This window comes from Nomascus leucogenys, chromosome 12, assembly GCF_006542625.1.
Source record: "Nomascus leucogenys isolate Asia chromosome 12, Asia_NLE_v1, whole genome shotgun sequence".
NCBI lineage: Eukaryota > Metazoa > Chordata > Mammalia > Primates > Hylobatidae > Nomascus > Nomascus leucogenys.
This window is the reverse complement of record NC_044392.1, coordinates 10,872,590-10,890,916: the sequence shown is the minus strand read 5'-3', so window position 1 is coordinate 10,890,916 and position 18,327 is coordinate 10,872,590. Positions and strand designations below refer to the sequence as shown.

The 18,327-nt window shown below is 42.5% G+C and overlaps 1 protein-coding gene across 5 annotated transcripts in view; it reads left to right on the top strand.

Moving 5' to 3' along the window:
* Positions 1 to 18,327, top strand: part of HIVEP3 (HIVEP zinc finger 3) — a 522,650-nt gene that overhangs the window by 107,074 nt on the left and 397,249 nt on the right. The window lies entirely within an intron of this gene.

The window sequence follows — 18,327 nt, the reverse complement described above, 5'->3', positions numbered from 1 at the left end:
CTTGAAGGCTCTGCATTGGTTTCCTTTAACATATAGCTGGTTTGGTTTCTGTTGCAGGTCAGGAATATTTCTGTGGCTAAGGCCCTTCCTTGAACTTTGGGGGCAGTGGTTGCAGGAAGAGGGTCTGCAGGTCTGGTTGCTGGGTGAGCAGCACCCTGGCCCTCTTTCTGGTATACCCTGACGTTTCTGGTAGCCCTTGGCATTGTAACCACAGCAGCCAGGTGCCCACTGGCTACCTGGAGTGCTTCGGTTTTGTTAACTCTGGTGTGCATTTTGTGTGTTGCGGGGGGAGGGAAGAGGAAGGAGGGAGAATGAGGTGTTTGCTGAACTGATCTGCATGGCAGTGTTCTCCAGCCCATGTTTGTGTGATTATGTAATGATCAGATGTGTGCCCAAACAGCTCCCCACCATCTCCTGGCTCTCCCCCAGACTGAAGAAGTTGGGTGCTACAGTTGTTTAAGATGTCTTTATGTAATTATGTGTGTGCTGGGGACAGGGAGAGAGTGGGGGCAAGGAGGAATAATTCGAGCAACTTAAATGTGAAGAACACAGGTCAGTGATCGTGTGTCCCTCTGAGGACAGTGTGGTATTAGCTCTGGGTCAGTGTTGATCTGAAGACCCTCCCGTATCTCTTTCAGCCAGTAATTGCTTATCTGAACTTTCATTTGGTAATTTCACCCCTCTTGCACCCTGGAGACAGTTGGACCCAGGAGAAGGACCCCTGCAGGGCATCCAGTTTCCCAATTCCAGGCAGAAAATGAATCCTGAAGCCAGGGTAATAGGCCAGGTCCCAGCTGTTCTTCATGGTCCTGCTGAGCAGCCAGTGGGGGGGGGAGGAGTTCCTGTCCACTAGGGTGTCACTTGTGCTCTGGGGTTGGGCTATACTGTGGGGCTGAAGAGTAGACCTCAGATGCTGTCTGAGCTGTTTAACATATGCTCTTTAAAGTTGTGATGGCTTGCAGAGGCTGGAGGCCCTTTATGTAGTTGCATTTAAAGATTGTGGGAGTTTTTTGCAGGGAAGGAGGACAGTTGTCCAACCAAGATACCTGCAGGCAGGAGGGGAGGGTGTGTGTAACACTTAGCTCTCTCTGCTTCCTCCCCACTCCGTCTAGTTAAGGCACCCACAGGATGCAGAACTGTTAACAGGGGCCTTTTTGTCACACCCCTGAGCGCCTCAGCCTGGGGCTGTTGGGCAGATTTGTTAATTTGATGGCAAAGTCTGGCCCCTTAAGGCTAAGATTGTTTTTTTGCCCTCAACACCCCAGTGGGTTTGCCTTGAGGGCCAACTACTACTGTGAACTCTGTGGCAATGGATCAAGATGTGTTCAACTGGCACTATTGTTGAGCTGTCTCCGCCCATTGTGTTTTAGTGGCAGCCACCCTCCTTGGAGTGGAGAAGTGCGTGCTGCCTTTGGGCCCTTGCCAAGTGAGCTGTTGAGACATTTAGTGTGTGAAAGGTACAGGCAAGAAGAAGATGCATTTAGTCTGAAGTCCTGGCAGGTTCTAGGACCTGACTTGATGAAAGATAACATTAAGAAAGCTGTGTGACAACTGGATAGAATTAAACTTGTCTCTCACTCCCTACTCTGTGAGTTCCCTGATGTCTTTAAGGCTCTTTTCTGCCCTCTGTGCTGCCCATCAAGGAGTCCCTAACATGCTGTTCTCCATCCTGTTTCCTGGGGAGTCAAAGTGTATTTACAAATCTGCAGATGCACTGGGCGGGCAGGGCTGGAAAACACTGGCTGTATCAACAGGCAGCACTGGTATTCTGGGTCAGACTTGGCCAAAGCCCATGACCATTTTTCTTCCTTATCTGTAAGGTGTAACCATCATAACCTTACCAAGACCACTGAACTATCTTGAGAAGAAAAATGAGATACGTTTAGTAACATATGCTCTGTAGTTGATGGGTATTAGGATAATACCACAACAATCTGGAACTCACATTTACATAATTTCCTTTATCTAGTCGGGACCTAGGTGGCAAATCAAGAGAAAGTCCATGAGCTACAGTTCATGAATTTTGATCATTGGGGGAAATTTTGTATCCTCTTTCAGGCCTCTGTATTTACTTCAAGTTTTAATAGGCTTGGTTATTAGTTTGTCAAATGCACCTAGCAAATTAGAAGCAACTGATACTGTACTGTGCAAGGATTATTAAAGATCTTTTATCAAGTATCAGTAAGAAGTAAGAGTAAGAAACAGAAAAACTAAAAAAAAATTTAAAAGGCACAAGAATTCAAGGCATGGAATTCTAAAGCTGATCTGAGCATTTAATGTAAGCAATTCAGTGAAATTTTATGTATTTCGATGGATCTTTGGTACTCTGTTTTATAACATAGTAACTGCTGCTCACAATGACCCACATGTACCCATAGAAGTTAAAATTATATTTTGTTCATCCAATTTAAAAAGACAAGAGTTTTGAAGTATCCCCAAATGATTTTTTTTTTCATGATTCTTAGAGAAAAAACTGCAACTATCCATGATAATGGCACCCGTGAGGTTTCTGGATAGCCAGTGGCTTACTGGTCAAAATTATATTACAACTATAAAGCCCTGCTGTTGAAATTGAGAACTTTATGATCTCTTGTCAAAATTTATCAGGGAACTACTATGCTACTCTTATTATTAGTGGTTATGTTCTAACATTTGATACTAAAGAAAATACTCATGAACCTCAACCTGTCTTCCTATGATCAGGAAACACACTTAGAGTTCTTCCAACTTGATGACTTTAATTCTGGAGTTGGAAGAGACCTAGTGATGGAAAAGATGGAGCAGGAGAGGTAGACCCTACTGCTATCTGTTTCTTACATCTGTGTAGCAAATGTAGACTTACCACTACCCGGATGTTGTTCAAGCTGTCATGGCCACACCCTTATGCTAAGCAATGGTGTTTTTCAGTTCAGACATCGTGCTGAAAACTGGAAGGTGGCTGAGATACATGAGCAGTGCCAAACTTGGCCTGACCCTCTGACAATGTGTTCAGTTAAAATTTGCTCCAAAACAAAGGCAAGAGGAAAAACAGAAGTAAAGGAAAATAAATGCAGACATTTTTAAAATAGTATTTTAAAAATTCAATACATACGTGGAAAATGTGAGGACCTAATTAAAAGTAGTGGAAGAGTATTTCTCAGCTTCTAGATGTACATACGTTCATTGTTTTGGTAACTTACTTGAAAAAATTCTTTAACTAAAAGAAACTGTCAGTAACAGGTTATTGAATATAATCACAAATACTGAGAACTCTCCAAAAGTTCCCTGTATCTAATTGTAATATAATGGAGAAAAGGGTATTCCCTGAAATCCCAGGGGGCTTGGAAGGCAGAGGAGGTGAGGCATGGTGGTGGGAAGTGACTGAACCACACTATCCAGAGGGCTGCCCTGTTGGGAGGTTGGGAGGTTTCACAGTTGGAAATATGTGCTTGGGAGGCAGGACAACAATGGAAGTGGTGAGTACATGACTGATGGGTCTCCCCTCCTCATTACTAAGTGTTTTTGAAATGCCAGGTGCAGCTGGAATTCTTGTGGATAAAGGGGGGAGCTTTATATCTAAATATGAAGTAGGGATGATCTGAAAATGCCCTTCAGATCTGGGGAGCAAAGCCAGGGAGAAACACAGGGAAGCTAGTCTCAGAAATCTTGAGATCTCTGAGCATCGGTGGACCCTTGAATTGGGGTTTGGGATTAACTTTAAAAAAATGTGTTATATATGAATAACTGAGATCCAAAGAAAAGCTAATAAACAAATAGTAGAAAGATATGGAAAAAATAAAAGCGGTGTTATAAACTCACGATATGCTCTGCTGAATCTCAGTCACCAGTTTTATTCTATTGAGTCATTCATTGGACTTCTAGGCTTAGCATTAGATGTTGAAACTATCTTAAGATCAGAGGAGCTGGATACAGTGGCTCATGCCTGTAATGCCAGCTGCTCAGGAGGCTGACTTGAGCTGTAATGCCAGCTGCTCGGGAGGATCACTTGAGCCCAGGAGTTTGAGATCAGCCTGGGCAACATAGCAAGACCTTGTCTTAAAAAAAAATAAAAATAAAATTATCTGGACATGGTGGCTCACACCTGTAATTCTAACTACTCAGGAGACAGAGGCGGGAGGATCTCTTGAGCCCAGGAGTTTGAGCCTGCCATGGGCTATGATCACATCACTGTACTCCAGCCTGGACAATAGAGCAAATACATCTCTTAAAAACAAAAAGATCAGAGATGCCCTGATAAACATGAATTGATGGGATTTAAATAGAAGAAGAATTTTGAAATCCTTTTCCATTAAAATTCTATACAGTAGACGCTTGACATTCTCAGTGGATACATCTCAAGCCCTTGGCAAATCCACAAGTTTGCAAATGCAGAAATATTTGCATAGGCTCTTGACTTCCTCCTGAATCAGGTTTCAGTCCAGAGTGAAGAGGTTCCTATGACTATTCACAGGCTACCAATTATTTGCCTTTTCAATTTGCACTCAAGGAAATTAAGTTTCTCTCACCTCTAGAGAGTTTCTGTTTCCCTGGTGGCATCTTGGGATGGGGTTACTGGGTCTTTGAGAAGGCTCCCTCTCTAGCTAAGTGACTTATTCTTTGCTGTGGCTTTGCAACATGCAGTTCACATTTGTGCTCCAGAGAAAAGACAAATTGCCATGTGATGTGGCTATTAGGGGTTGTTCACAAATAACTGAAAAAGTGTTGAATCTACAAGCATCTGCTGGGTTTGTTAAAAAATTGCACATGTGTGCAGCCCCTCAAACTCCCCCCAATTCCCTGGCCCTCAGTATACACTTAATACAGTGTTAGAAACTTCCCCTGACTGTCAGCAAATCTTGATGAGGGGAATTGGGCATAGCACAGCTGAAGCGTCTGGTAAAGAACTTAAAATGAGAGCATCACCATTGAAATCTTAGCAAGAGAAGCAGAATGTAGTCATTTGCTCCATGCCCTCATTTTGAAGATTTCAAAATTTGAGAAAAAAACCCACTATGATTATGATTGTATTAAATAAAGGAGCCAGAGCATAATGTGCCCTGGAGGTTGGGCCTTGCTGTACCTCGCTGGAAAGATTCTCACAAGAATGTTTTGGAGTGGTTTGGGGAGAAGCGCATAGAATTTTAAGTGGGTTTAAGAGCACACCAATTACAATTGAGGAGAGCATCTTTGCCCAGCAACTAGAAAAGATATGGCAGGAACTGCAGCAATTTGGTATAAGAGTTTCTTATTAAATTTGTGTTGTGACCATCTTTTGAAATAACTTTAATGAAATAGCCCCTAGATGCAAATGAATGCTTATAAACTGTGTAGAAAGGTCTAAAGAATAACATTATGACCAACACGTATGTACTCAGCAGTCAATTTGAGAAAAAGAATGTTACTTGAACCTTTGACATCCCCTGTGTACCTCCCTCCACCCTATCCCATTCCCTCTCTTCTCAGGGATTACCATCTTCTAGACATTTCTGTACCTTTTATTCCCCTATGCTTTTCTTTATTGTCTTATGCTCTTGCATTTGTATCCCTAAACAATATATTGTCTAGTTATGCATGTTCGTGAACTTCATATAAATGGAATCACACTGTTTTATTCTTTTGTTCTTAATGCTCTTGTGTAGTCCATGTACACCACACCAGTAAGGCTCACTGGTTGACAAACAACTGAAATATTTCCATATCAGTTGGTAAGTTGCTGCTTACCTGATCCTTCCCAGGTGCTCCTATGGTACTTCTCCAAGTCCACTCCTTTCTAAAGGGATTACACCTGGCATGGCAGGGGGTCTTGGGTACCAGCTCTGGCACTAGGGCTGGGACTTCATTTGATTGGACATTGTGCCAACTAGTTGTTAAATGTTTCGTCCTGGATTCATTCACATTGTTGGGTGTACCTGAAATTTTTTCATTTTGCTGAACCATAATATTCCATTGAATGAATATATGGCAGTTTATATGTCTATTCTATTATTAACGAACGCTTAGCTTATTTCCAGTATTTTGCTATTATAGATAGTGCTGCTGTAAACATTTTTTTTTTCAAGTTCCTTGCTAAGTATGTGTGTAAGTTTACTTAGGGAATACACATAATAGTAAAATTACTGGCCACAGACTATGGGCATTCTCAATGCTGCTAAAATAGTTCAGAATTTCTATTGTGTCATATGAGTTTCACTTTAATTAAAAATTAATTTCCAATGTGTTTAACCAATTTCTATATCCAGCTGCAGTTGCTCCTATTGCTCTCGAATCTTGCAAACACTTTATATTTTGTAGGATATTGTCAAAAATTTTTGCCAGTCTTGTGGATGTGTAACAGTATCTAATCTGGTTTCAATTTATATACATTTGATTACTAAAGAGGGTCAGTATCTTTTCATACACTGTTGACCTTTTGGATTTTCTTTTTTTTTTGTGAAATACGTCTTTAAGCCTTTTGCCCATTTATTTGAAAATTGGGTAGTTTACATCTTTCTTATTCTTTATTTGTAGGAGTTCTTTATATATACAGGAGACTATTTCTCTGTGTTGCCAAAATACTTTCTCCTTATTTGTGATTTTTTTTCACCATCTTTTTTAGTATCTTTACAGTGGCAGAAATTCTTAATTTTAATGTAATAAAATTTATCAAGTTTTCCTTTATCATTGAACATTTTGTGCCTTCTAAAGGACATCCTTAAGGACAATTCTTGTATTGTCTTCTAAACGTTTAAGCTTTGCCTTTCATGTTCAACATTTCACCTTGAGAATGATGTTTTTTATGGATTTGATATTCCTAATCAGGATAAGAAACTACTCCTGTAGTTTGCAAAGAGCTTTTTTTCTTTCAAATTATATGCATGGAGGTTTATTAAATACTTCCTCTACATTTATTGAGAAGATTTATATAATTTTTTTCTTTAATTTATTAATAGCTGGTAAACTAATTTTCCAGTGTTAACCTTGCTTTTCTAGAATAAACCTGACTTGGTTGTAATGGGTTCATTTCTTATACATTGCTAGGTTTTTTTGCTAATAAAATTTAGAAGTTTTACATCTATCTTCATGAGTGTGTTGTACTGTAATTTTCACTTCTTATGTTATTCTTGGCAGGGTTTTCTATCATGGTTTTGCTGAATTTGTAAAGTAAGTTATAGAATGTTTTCTCTTTATCTGTTCTGAAAAAAAGATTATGTGAGGCTGGAATTCTTTCTTTCCTGAAGATTTTTAACCTCTGATTCAATTTCTTCAATAGATAGTGGGTATTCAGGTTTTAATTTTTTTCTTAAATCAATATTGGTAAATTAGATTTTTCCAGAAATTTATCCATTTTATCTGAGTTTTCAAAATTTTTACCTTGAAGCTACTTATAAGATGCTGTTATTTTTTAATATTCTGTAGGATCTGTGGTTATGTCCACTTTTCATTTGTAATACCTCCTATAATTTTGTTAAATAGTCTTTTAAGAATTTTCTCAATGTTATTAGAGACTATTTCTAATCCTTGACTTGCTGATCCTCTCCATCTTTTGTTTTCTAGTTTATGAATGTCTATACTAATTTTTATTATTTTCTTCGATCTAACTTATTTACATTTGAGCTATTTTTCTTTCTTAACTTTTTAAGGTAAGTGTTTGGCTTTTTTAATTTTCAGGATTTTTTCCCCATTATAAGCATTGTAAGCTATACAATATTTACTCTAACTTCATATATTTTGATATGTAATATTTTTATATAATTTGGTTCTAAATATTTTATAATTTTCACTATGATTTATTCTTTGACTTACGATTTAAAGCTGTGTTTCTTTTTAATCCTCTGAATATTTGTTTATTTTTCTTATTATCTTTTTGTTACTAATTTCTAACTTAATTGCCTCATGGTTGTCAAATATTGTTTGAGTGCTACCCAGCCTTTTAAATTTATTGAAGCTTACTGTAAGGCTTGGTATGTGGTCACTTTTCATAATGTTCTGTGGATCCTACCATTGTTAGATGCAGTGTTCTATGTAACTCTATTAGATCAAGCTTCTTCACTGTGTTGTCCAAGTCTTTTATATCTTTGCTGATTTTTGTATGCTTGTTCAATCAGTTACTGAGAGAAGTATATTACAATCTCCCACTATGATTGTTGATTTTTCTGTTTCTTCTTATGGTCTGTCAGTTTGTGTTTTATATATTTTGAGCCTTTGTTATTAGGTACCTATAGGTTTGAATTGTTTTATCTTTCTGGTGAATTGAATCTTTTATAATTAAGTGAAACTTGTTTCCTTAGTAATTCTTTTAGTCTTAAAGTCTATTCTGATTAATATTAACATAGGTCTACCAACTTCGTTTTGGTATTTTCCAATAGAGCCTGAAGTACAGTTTTAGGATTTTCTTTATTGAGGGTCTGTTGGTGACAACTTCTTCGATTTTGTTTGCTTGCAAATACACTAATTTTCCCCTTGTTTTTGAGAGAGGTTTTTACTGGGTAGGATTAGGGTAGAATTCTAGGTTGCCAGTTATTTTCTCTCCAACACAATGAAGATATTATTCAACTGTCCTCTGTTTCCATTGTTGCCTCTAAAATCTACTGTCTTGTCTACAGACGAGACTGTCTCCTTTGAGAATAATCTGTGTTTTCCTTCTGGTTCCTTTAAATTGTTTGGCATTCTGTAGTTTCACAAAGCATATCTAGGTATATATTTATTTTTATTTCTCATACTTGGTATTCATTGGAGTTCCTGGATCCATGTGATAGTATCCTTTATGTTATGGGAAATTCTTATCCTGTCTCCTCTTCCCATGAGGCCACAAAAGATAAAAGTGAAGGTCACTTTGTGGGCTAATGTCTTCAAGCTAGCTTCAGGGATTGGCTCTTATTCTAAGCTTCAGATTTTGCTTAGTTTTTGCTCACTGAATATGTCTTACTAACTTGCCAGCTCATCAGTCATTTCAAAAGATGTTTTTCTATAGTATCCAGTTTGCTTAGTGTTTTCAGTAGAGTTGGCTACATATTGAATCCACCATGGTTCAGGAAATGAAAGTCTATAAGGTTTTCTTTAATACCACAATAATCCTTAACACTTGAAACCATGAAAGACTATGCCAAGTCTATTAACAGAATGTATATATCCACATGTATTTATTACAGTGGCCAGTCTATTTAATAATTCATTCAGTGATACTATGTTCTTAGTAATGTAACCCACACATGTTCCTTCCAGGCTAAGATAGAAGACAAGTTGGTGCTAGTGGGTTGGGTAGGGGTGCTTTAAACCTGCCAATAAGAGTCTTACTAGAATAGAAGTGAATGATATTGAGTAGATATAGGTAGTTTAGCCTTTAAATGCAAAAGTATGTCAGGTACTAGGGAGTTAATTATTCTTTCTTAGTAAATTGAGAGAGCTGATGGATTTTTGGCCGATTTTCAGTTCTACACATTGGCAATTCTGCTTTAACAGGCTATTTCTCCTGATACAGCTTTTATTACAAACCTGGAACAGAGTGAGTTAGGATTAGAGATGGTCTCTTTCCTCTTCCACTTACTAGATACCCAGAACCACTCACTTTTTTCTCTTATAGATGCCTGTTTTTTTGTTTCGTTTTGTTTTGCTTTTGCTTTTTTCTGTCTTGGGCCAGAGTTGTACCCTCCTATCTCTTCAATCTCCAGTTTTTATAGAATTATAGGCTTCACCACCTGGAGACCAGCTCTCTTTTGGAGAAATAAAAAGTGAAAGCATCTAGTTCTCCAATACTATCTCTCTCAATTTCCAACAAACAGGACTTGGATGGCAGCTGGCATCCCCAGCTCCCCTTCCATTGCCCATGTGTCTGAGTTGCGCTTGGCTGAACTCAACTTCCATGCCTCTTGGCCAAGGGACTTTATAAACTCTCTTTGTCCAAGAGGTTTCCGACTGATAACTCTGATGTGGTTTACTGCCAGGCTAGCGGGTCCTGCTGCTCACTTCTTGGTGTAACTTCTGCGCGAGGGACAATTGGGTTGTCATTGTTCTCTTCCCTTCCTGTGAGCCTACTAGTGGTGGGGCACAGCAGATGGACATTCTGGCTGCCATGGGCCTCCTGCAGGCCCAGAGGAGGGAACCGTGCCAGTCTCACATTCTCTTCCCATTACTGCTGCTTCTTTGCCCTGTTAACCTCTCTGTTCACTTCTCATCCAGCGAGGACAGGGATGCACCTCATATGGGTGCTGTCTTAGGTAGCCATGTGGGCACTGGTTGGTGAAGGGTTCCCTCTTTTCCCATCTTTCCCAGAGTTCAAGGTGGTAAGAGCTCACCTTGCTGCTACCGCAGAGTAGTATGGCATTGGCTTCCTCTGTCCTCTCTAACTCCTTTTCTCTCTTACTGTAGCCCCTCTGCCCTACCCCTGTCCCTAATTATCTTGGAGAAAACAATTCAGGGGTTATCAAGGATTACAAGGAAGGAACATGTTTTTCTTGGACAAAGACAAGTGACCTCTCTCCCTTCCCAAAGCCGAGTAGTTTTTGGAAAGGCACTTCCTCTTTTTTAATCTAATATATACATGCTTTCTACCTGGGAGGCAGAAGCCACAGAGGGGTCCTATGAGAGCCTTGCGGGCTTGCCAGTCTTCTCTGTGGGTCACTGGCTGCTTTTGCAGAACATCTGCCCCTCTGAAGCAGGCTGAGAACCAGTCTGCCTGGGGGTCTGATCATTTCCACTAATTTGTAATGGCAGTGCTGGAAACGCCTGCAGCTCAGGGCCTGTCACCTAGGCTTGGCTTGGAAAAGGAGGTGGTAGACTTTGAGGAGAGACAGAAAGGAGGGAGAGAGAGAGAGAGAGAGAGAGGGAGAAAGGAAAGGGGGAAAGAAAGACCAAGGAACAAAAACAAGTAAAGGAAGCAGAACATATGTAACTCTCACTGTTAGCTTCAGAGCACAGCACATTTCAGTTTCGACTGCATGACATCAAGTCTCTTGTTAAAATGTTTTCTAAATTGAGTTTAATTTACATGTAATAAAATTCACCTTTTGAAGTGTACAATTTAATGAGTTTTGACAAGTATCTGCACCAGTGTAGCCATCACCACCATCAAAATATAGAACATTCCCATCATCCCTTAAAAGTTCCTTCATGCTCGTCACACTTAGTTCGTCCCTCCTACCCCCATCCCCTTGCAAAACTCTGTTTTCTAAAACTTGAGTTTTGCCTTTCCTAGAATTTCATACAGATAAAATCATAAAATATGCACTCTTTTTGCTTCTGGCTTCTTTCTCTTAGCATGATGCTTTTGAGATTCATCCATGTTGTGTAGATCAGCAATTCATTATTTGTGTGGCTGAATTATATTCCATTGTGTGGATATGCCACAGGATTTTTTTTTTCAGATGGAGTCTTGCTGTTTTGCCCAGGCTGGGGTGCAGTGGTGCGATCTCGGCTCACTGCAACCTCTACCTCCCAGGTTCAAGTGATTCTCCTGTCTCAGCCTCCTGAGTAACAGGGACTACAGGTGCATGCCACCACGCTCGGCTTATTTTTCATATTTTTAGTAGAGACAGGGTTTCACCATGTTGGTCAGGCTGGTCTCAAACTCCTGGACCTCATGATCCACCTGCCTTGGCCTCCTAAAGTGCTGAGATTACAGGCGTGAGCCACCGTGCCCAGCCGCCACAGATTTTTTATCCATCCACCTGTTGATAGAAATTTGGGTTGTTTCCAGATTTGGGCTATTGCAAATGAAGCTGCCATGAACAGTCACATGCAGGTCTTTGTGCCTTCTTAGCTCTCCTAGGTGAACTTCTTCAGGTGCACATTCTGTCTATCCTTGTATCTGCTAGCCTGTCACCAGGTGGGTCCTTCTGTTTTTCTTCCTACGAGTGAGCATCAGATAAGAATGGGATTTTGGATGCCACCACCTGTGCTAGTCCCTAGCAATCACTTAGACTGTACTATATTCTAATTGTCTGTTGACCTGTTTGACACCCTCACTAGGCTAGAGGCAATTTGGCATAGGAATTAAGAGCACAGGGTTCAAATCCCAACTCTGTCATATACTAACTGTGTGACCTTGGACAAGTTACTTAACCTCTATGTGCCTCAGTATCCTCAGCTGCAAAGTGAGGATAACAGTACCTATGTCATGGGGTGTGAAATCAGATAGATAGATAGACAGACATGCTTGGCCTATAGGGAATACTATGTTGTTGAATGACTGGACAAGAAGTAGTATCAGCATCTGGAATGCACATGTCAGATCTCCTTTTAACAGCTCATAATGGCACTGGAACTGTCTCCATCAACTGCTCTGTTGCCTGGCACCCTGGCACCCCAGTTCCCACTGGATGACAACCCCTCCTTGACACTGCATGGAGAATACTTGTTTCCTTTGTCACCTGTTAGCTCTTCTTCCAGCTCGGATGCTGGCTGCCCCATCCTACTGCTTGACTAAAGTTCTGTTTCAGTTTCCCTGAATGTCTATTACTCTTTGAAAAACATAACTATAAACTATAAGGGATCCCACCTGTTTGCTTTGTTCCTTCTCTCAGTTGTGGGTCCAGACACATCAACTATGTAGGAAGCAAGGCCTAGAGAGGCCCCACCCACACTCTTAAATCCTTATACCCTAGTTTGCAAAAATCTTCATGTTCCACAGGGCTAAAAGCCCTATGTTGACTAGAGACACGGCAAAGGAACCACAGGCTCAGAAATATTTGTCCTGCAACTCTATCAAGAATGTAACTGTCAGAGCAGCCTTCATCACAGCCAGGGTTATAGATGCTCATCCCTCTTCTGCAAGCCAAAGGCCAAGGACCCTTGTGGATGGCAGCTCTCTTATTGGGATGGGGGATTGGAGGCCCATGAGGGCAGAGGTGGAAACAAAGATTCAACCTCACAGCCCTTAATCCAGAGAAGCACTTCCTGGGTGTGACCATTTTCTCTCTTGAAGAATAAGATGATTCTGGACCAAGGTGATTAAAAGAACTAGAGAAATCAAAATGCAGGATTGATCTTTGATACTCAGCAAAGTGGGGCATAAAGTACAATGAATGAAGTTTCAAGTACAATCCTCTGTGGGCCGGTGGGAGGTGTTTCTAGAGTACGGGAACTCCAAATGGTACCGTATCATGGCCTCCTTTTATGGCACACTCTGTGTAAAGCATGATGGTAAGCACCTTCCATGGATAGTCTCCCTTAATTCCACTTCTGGGAGTAGAAGATGATCATTTTCCCTTACAGCAGTGAGTCTCATCAGGGGATTCTGATTTTGTTGGTCCGGGGCGAGCTCTGGGTATTTGGACTTTTAAACACTCCCCTAGTGATTTTAATGTGCAGCCAAGGTCAGGACCTGTTTTACAGTCGAGGGAATTGAGGCTTCAGAGGTCAAAGTCACTGGCCCGAGGGTCACCAAGCTGTTTGGGGAGGTGCAGTTAGAGCACATCGCCTGTGTGACTGCATTGTTTGATCCTGAGGCCCTCCTTCTGCTGCCAATCAGAAAATGGTCAGGACCAGGTATGGTGGCTCAGGCCTGTAATCCCAAGACTTTGGGAGGCCAAGGTCGGCAGATCACTTGAGGCCATGAGGTCAAGATCAGCCTGGGCAACATAGAGATACCCCAACTCTACTAAAAATGTAAAAATTAGCTGGGCATGATGGCACATGCCTGTAATCCCAGCTGCTCAGGAGGCTGAGGCACGAGAGTCACTAGAACCCAGGAGGTGGCTGCAGTAAGCCAAGATCATACCACTGCACTCCAGCCTGGGTGACAGAGCGAGACTGTCTCAAAAAAAAAAAAAAAAAGGGAAAATGGTCAGCGCTGGCTCCAGGGTGCTGGGCAGGAAATGGTCAGTAGGGATGATGCAAGGATGCTGATGGCTTTCCCAGTGCATCCTTGCTGACCCAGTATTCTTTAAGAGGCAAGCATGTGTGTGCTGTGAGTCTAAAAGGCTCCCTGGACAGAAAGCCGTCAGCCTCAGCTGCTGGCCGGCTCAGCAGAGGAGCATACCACCCAGCTGCCCGTCAACTCTTGGTCCAGGCTTAGCTTGGTTGCATCTGGCTTCAAGAAACAAGGACAGATGCTTTTTGAATGTTTTTCTAATGTCACCTCATAGCCAGGCATAAATGTCTTGGTCTCTCCTGAGGAGAGAAGGGTAGGACAAGTCGGGCAAGTGTGGTCTTTTCTAGCCTCACCTCCAGTAATAATTGCAGAATAACAAGGCCTTAGTGCTCACTGCATTCATCAGCACCACGCTAAGGACCTTGCACACCTCACCTCATGTTACCTTCACAGGAATCTTGTGAAGTAAAGACTCTTAGTATCTCAATTTTTCAGATGGGGAAACTGAGGCACAGAGAGTCTGGCAGCAGAAATGGGAGTGATCCTAGGCAGTTGCTGAGCCTGGCTCAACTCTTAATCATCATCCTACGTGATGTCCGTAGATCTGTTTTTGCCTTGTTCTTGAATTGTTTCAGGAGCCCCATCTAGTCCCCAGCCTGAAAATCAGCTTTGAGCAAGGGAGATGCTGCTGCATTTCTAGCACAGAGTTGGATCCATAGCAGGTGTTCAGTAAATGGTAGTTGGTAGATGTATTTTATTTTATTTCAATTGATTTTATTTCTCCAGATTCTACAATATGACAGTACTGTGATAATAATAAACATGTCCCAGGAATGTAACCCAAGTTATCCAGTTTTTATGTTTTGACTTCTAAGTATTTCTAAATACTCTCCATACTCTCTTAATTGTTGTGTCACATTCAGTTTTAGTAGCTGTGCTACGTTCACACCCTATAGTTGTCCAAGAAGAGCACCTCTCTGCAGTGTAAGAGCCTCGGTGTCTTTCTTTGAAGGATTCTTTACCAGAATAGAAATGGAAACGATTCTACATGGTAGCTATCCCTGCACCATCCAGGCCCTCGGAATGAAGTCGTTTGTTTGGTGGGCTCTTCCAGGGTAATCCACACAAAACTCTATCCCAATTTAGTAGCAGACATTGCCGGCGCTCTGCTCAGATGGCCTTGGATCACTTTGGCCACTTCTGTGTGCCCATCCTGCAGCTTCTGTAGCCTCTGTTTCTAAAGCTTTGCCCCATCGCCTCCTTCAAAGGATTGCCCTCTTGCCAAGAGAGTTGGAGTGGTTGGGAGTTTCTGTCCTCGCCACGACAGAATTAGAGTGGGAATATGAAAGGTCAGCCACCTTGCCCTGGCAGTGGGGGGTGGGGGTGTACAAACTCGGAGGAGGTTCGGTTTACATTCCAGGACCCTCCCTGGGGTCAGGCTGAGGCTGGGATGTGGCCTGAGGTCATGCTTGGCTTGGCCTCTCCCCTCTCTGTCCTGCTTCTCCACTCTCCTACAGGCCACTCTGGGGACATTTATTCAATGAATCACTCATCTAGGAATCCTTATCTCAGGGTTTCCTTTGGGGGAACATGACCTAAGTGAAAGCAATGTGGGCCGGATGTCTTTCAGACCAGAAAATGCCTCGAATTCTCTTTTAAGCATTCCTTTTAGTGTCCAGGATTCTGCCCTAAGCCTCCACCTAAACTGGGGCTCCCACTTCCCAGGGACACTAACCCACCCTCCTCCTCACCACTGGCTCATTCCTGTGGGTAGTTTCTGGACTTTCCAGCTCTCTCCCTCCTCACTTCTTAGCCAGACTTTACTCTGCTTCTGTTTCATTCATTCAATACCCAACAGGTATTGAATCCCTATTCTGTGTCAAGCATCCTCCTAGGTGCTGGGGTACAGCTGTGAATAGAGCAGACAAGGAGCTCGCCCTAACAGACCTTAAGGGAAGAAGGCAATTCACAAGTAAACGAAGAAGCAAGACAGCACACATTAAGATAATGGCTGTGAAGGAAATAGGCTAAGGAGTGGGGCTAAGCAATTGGGGTGTGAGTGAGGCAGCCTCCTGGGCTGTGTGCATGGTGTCACCTCCCTCCTCCGCTTCAGCCCTTGCATGCCCGGCCACACCTGCTCCTGAGAAAACCACCTCTGACCTGCGTCTTAATAAATGCCAGTGACATTGTCCTCACTTTGTCTTTCTTGCCCTCTGAGTGGCATTTTGTGAAGTTTACAACTCTGCATCTTGTTTTCTTCCCTGGGCTTCTGAGGCACCAGCCTCTCCTGGTTTTCTCCCTGCTTTTCAGGCTTCTCCTGCATAGCCTCCTCTGCTGCCTCCACCACCCCTCTGCTTGGCTATTGAGGATCGCAGCTCCCTAGACTCGGTCTGAGGATTTCTCTTCTTACAATGTAGTCTTCCCCTAGGTGAAGGTGTCACCTCCCCTGGTGTCAGTTTCCGTGCATCTCATCTGGACCCCTCTTTGGAAGAACTGACTGTAAATGCAGCCCCCTTCTTAGCATCTCCACTTGGATGACTCAACACATGGATAACTCGGCTCAGCACCTTCCCACACGCATGACCAACCCACACCCCAGCCCCTGCCTCAGCCTGTGAGTCTCTCCTCTTCAGATGCACCCTGTCTTAGGAAGGGGCACCATTGTCCCCAGGCTGCTTGGGCCAGAAGCCAGACTTCACCCTCTCCTCTCTACCACCTGTTACACTTAAGCTGTCACCAAGTCTTGTGCATTCCTCCTCCTAAGGATGAGTGCATGAATCCATCCACTTATCCATCCTGACATCCACTCCCTCTCCAGGCCACTATTGCTTGATTGCTGCAAGAGATTCCTCACCCGTCCCCCACGTCCTGCCTTGATGCTTCCAGAATGTTTGCATGGGCCCTGATCGTGTCTGTAATTTCTTGCTGAACTAAAGATAATTGAAAATTCTTCCCAAGGTATGCACCCCCCCAGGCGATGGGCCCTGCCTACTTCTCCAGCCTCACCTTCAGCCACTCTCCTTTCTCCCTCTCCCTCAGCCTTCCTAAAAGATGATTCATTCCCACTTATGGCCTTTCCATACACATTTCCTTTTTCCTGGGAAGCTTTTTAGGGAGGGCCATATGTGTGAAGGCTGCTTTCTTTTTCCCTGAAGTCGTGTGATCACCATTGGGATGTGGGGTGAAAGAGACCACCACTGCCTCTCTATTTCCTCTCTACTGGGAAATTTGGAAGAGATCTAGGTGGGAGCACAGGGAGGGGGAGAGGGAAGGGGTAGAGAGGCCCAGCCCAGGGACAGGCAATAAGGGGGTATGTTGTCTGAAGAGAACGTAAAAGCAATAATATAATCAATGAAGTCTGTTAGATTTTGACTCTCACCTTGCACCAAAAATTCTAAAACCTGTTGATGCAAAATACTCTACCCCCAAGGGAGGATTGCTCCCTCCTCTTCCCTCCACTGGATGTGGGAATAACTCTTGGGAGTCTACCAAGTAATAGCAGCAATAACTGTCATTTACTGACCACCCAGTACCAGGCACTTGTTAGATATGTTAGGATTCTCATCACATTAAATCCTTATAGCAGCCCTGTAGGACAGGGCTTGTGGGACCCACTTTAAAGGTGAGGAAACTGAGATTAAAGAGGAAAGCCGGCACAGGCACATCTTGAACTGCTGGCCAGGAAACCCTGCCCATGGGCAGCTATTCTTGAGCAGGGAGCTGGCTGCATTGGCCTGGGCAGAGAAGGCTTTCTGAGATATATATGTATGTATGTGTATACATATATATATTTCCCTTCAGAATAGCTCTCACAAGCAGTGAACTTCCAATAAATCTGCTTTAGTGCAGGGCTTTGTAATGCAACATGAACCCTGAGATGCTCCAGATTCTGCTGACAGGGGAGAAGATCATGGCCTGAGAATGTTTTGGTTCAGGGACAATAATGTAGATTTGGAGAAAGATCAGGCTGGACTTGAATTTTAGACGTACTACTTACAGGATTTTGGGCGGATTATTCTCAGAGCCTCAGTTTCCTCTCTTATAAGCTGGGGGGTAATAATAGTACTTCATAGAGCTACTAGGAGAGTTAAATGATTCAATGAAGGTGACACTTTCATGAGCGTGTTCATTAGGTGATTAGACTCTATAATGCTTGTTAAGCTCATGGCAGATTAAATGATGTATTATGGATGTGTGACAGTCAGCTGACATTAGGAGTTCAAGACCAGCTCAGCCAACGTGGTGAAACCCCGTCTCTACTAAAAACACGAAAAATTAGCCGGATATAGTGGCGGGCACCTGTAATCCCAGCTACTCGGGAGGCTGAGGCAGGAGAATTGCTTAAACCTGGGCAGCGGAGGTTGCAGTGAGTCGAGATTGCACCATTGCACTCCAGCGTGGGCAACAAGAACGAAACTCTGTCTCTAAATAAATAAAAAAATAAAAATAGATATGTGACAAACGTTTGTTTTCTTCCACATAAACATCATCAGGAGAGTATAAACGTTGATTTTTCTTTTTAGGTAGACATCTTACTCTTCAGGGAGTCCGTTAAATAGACA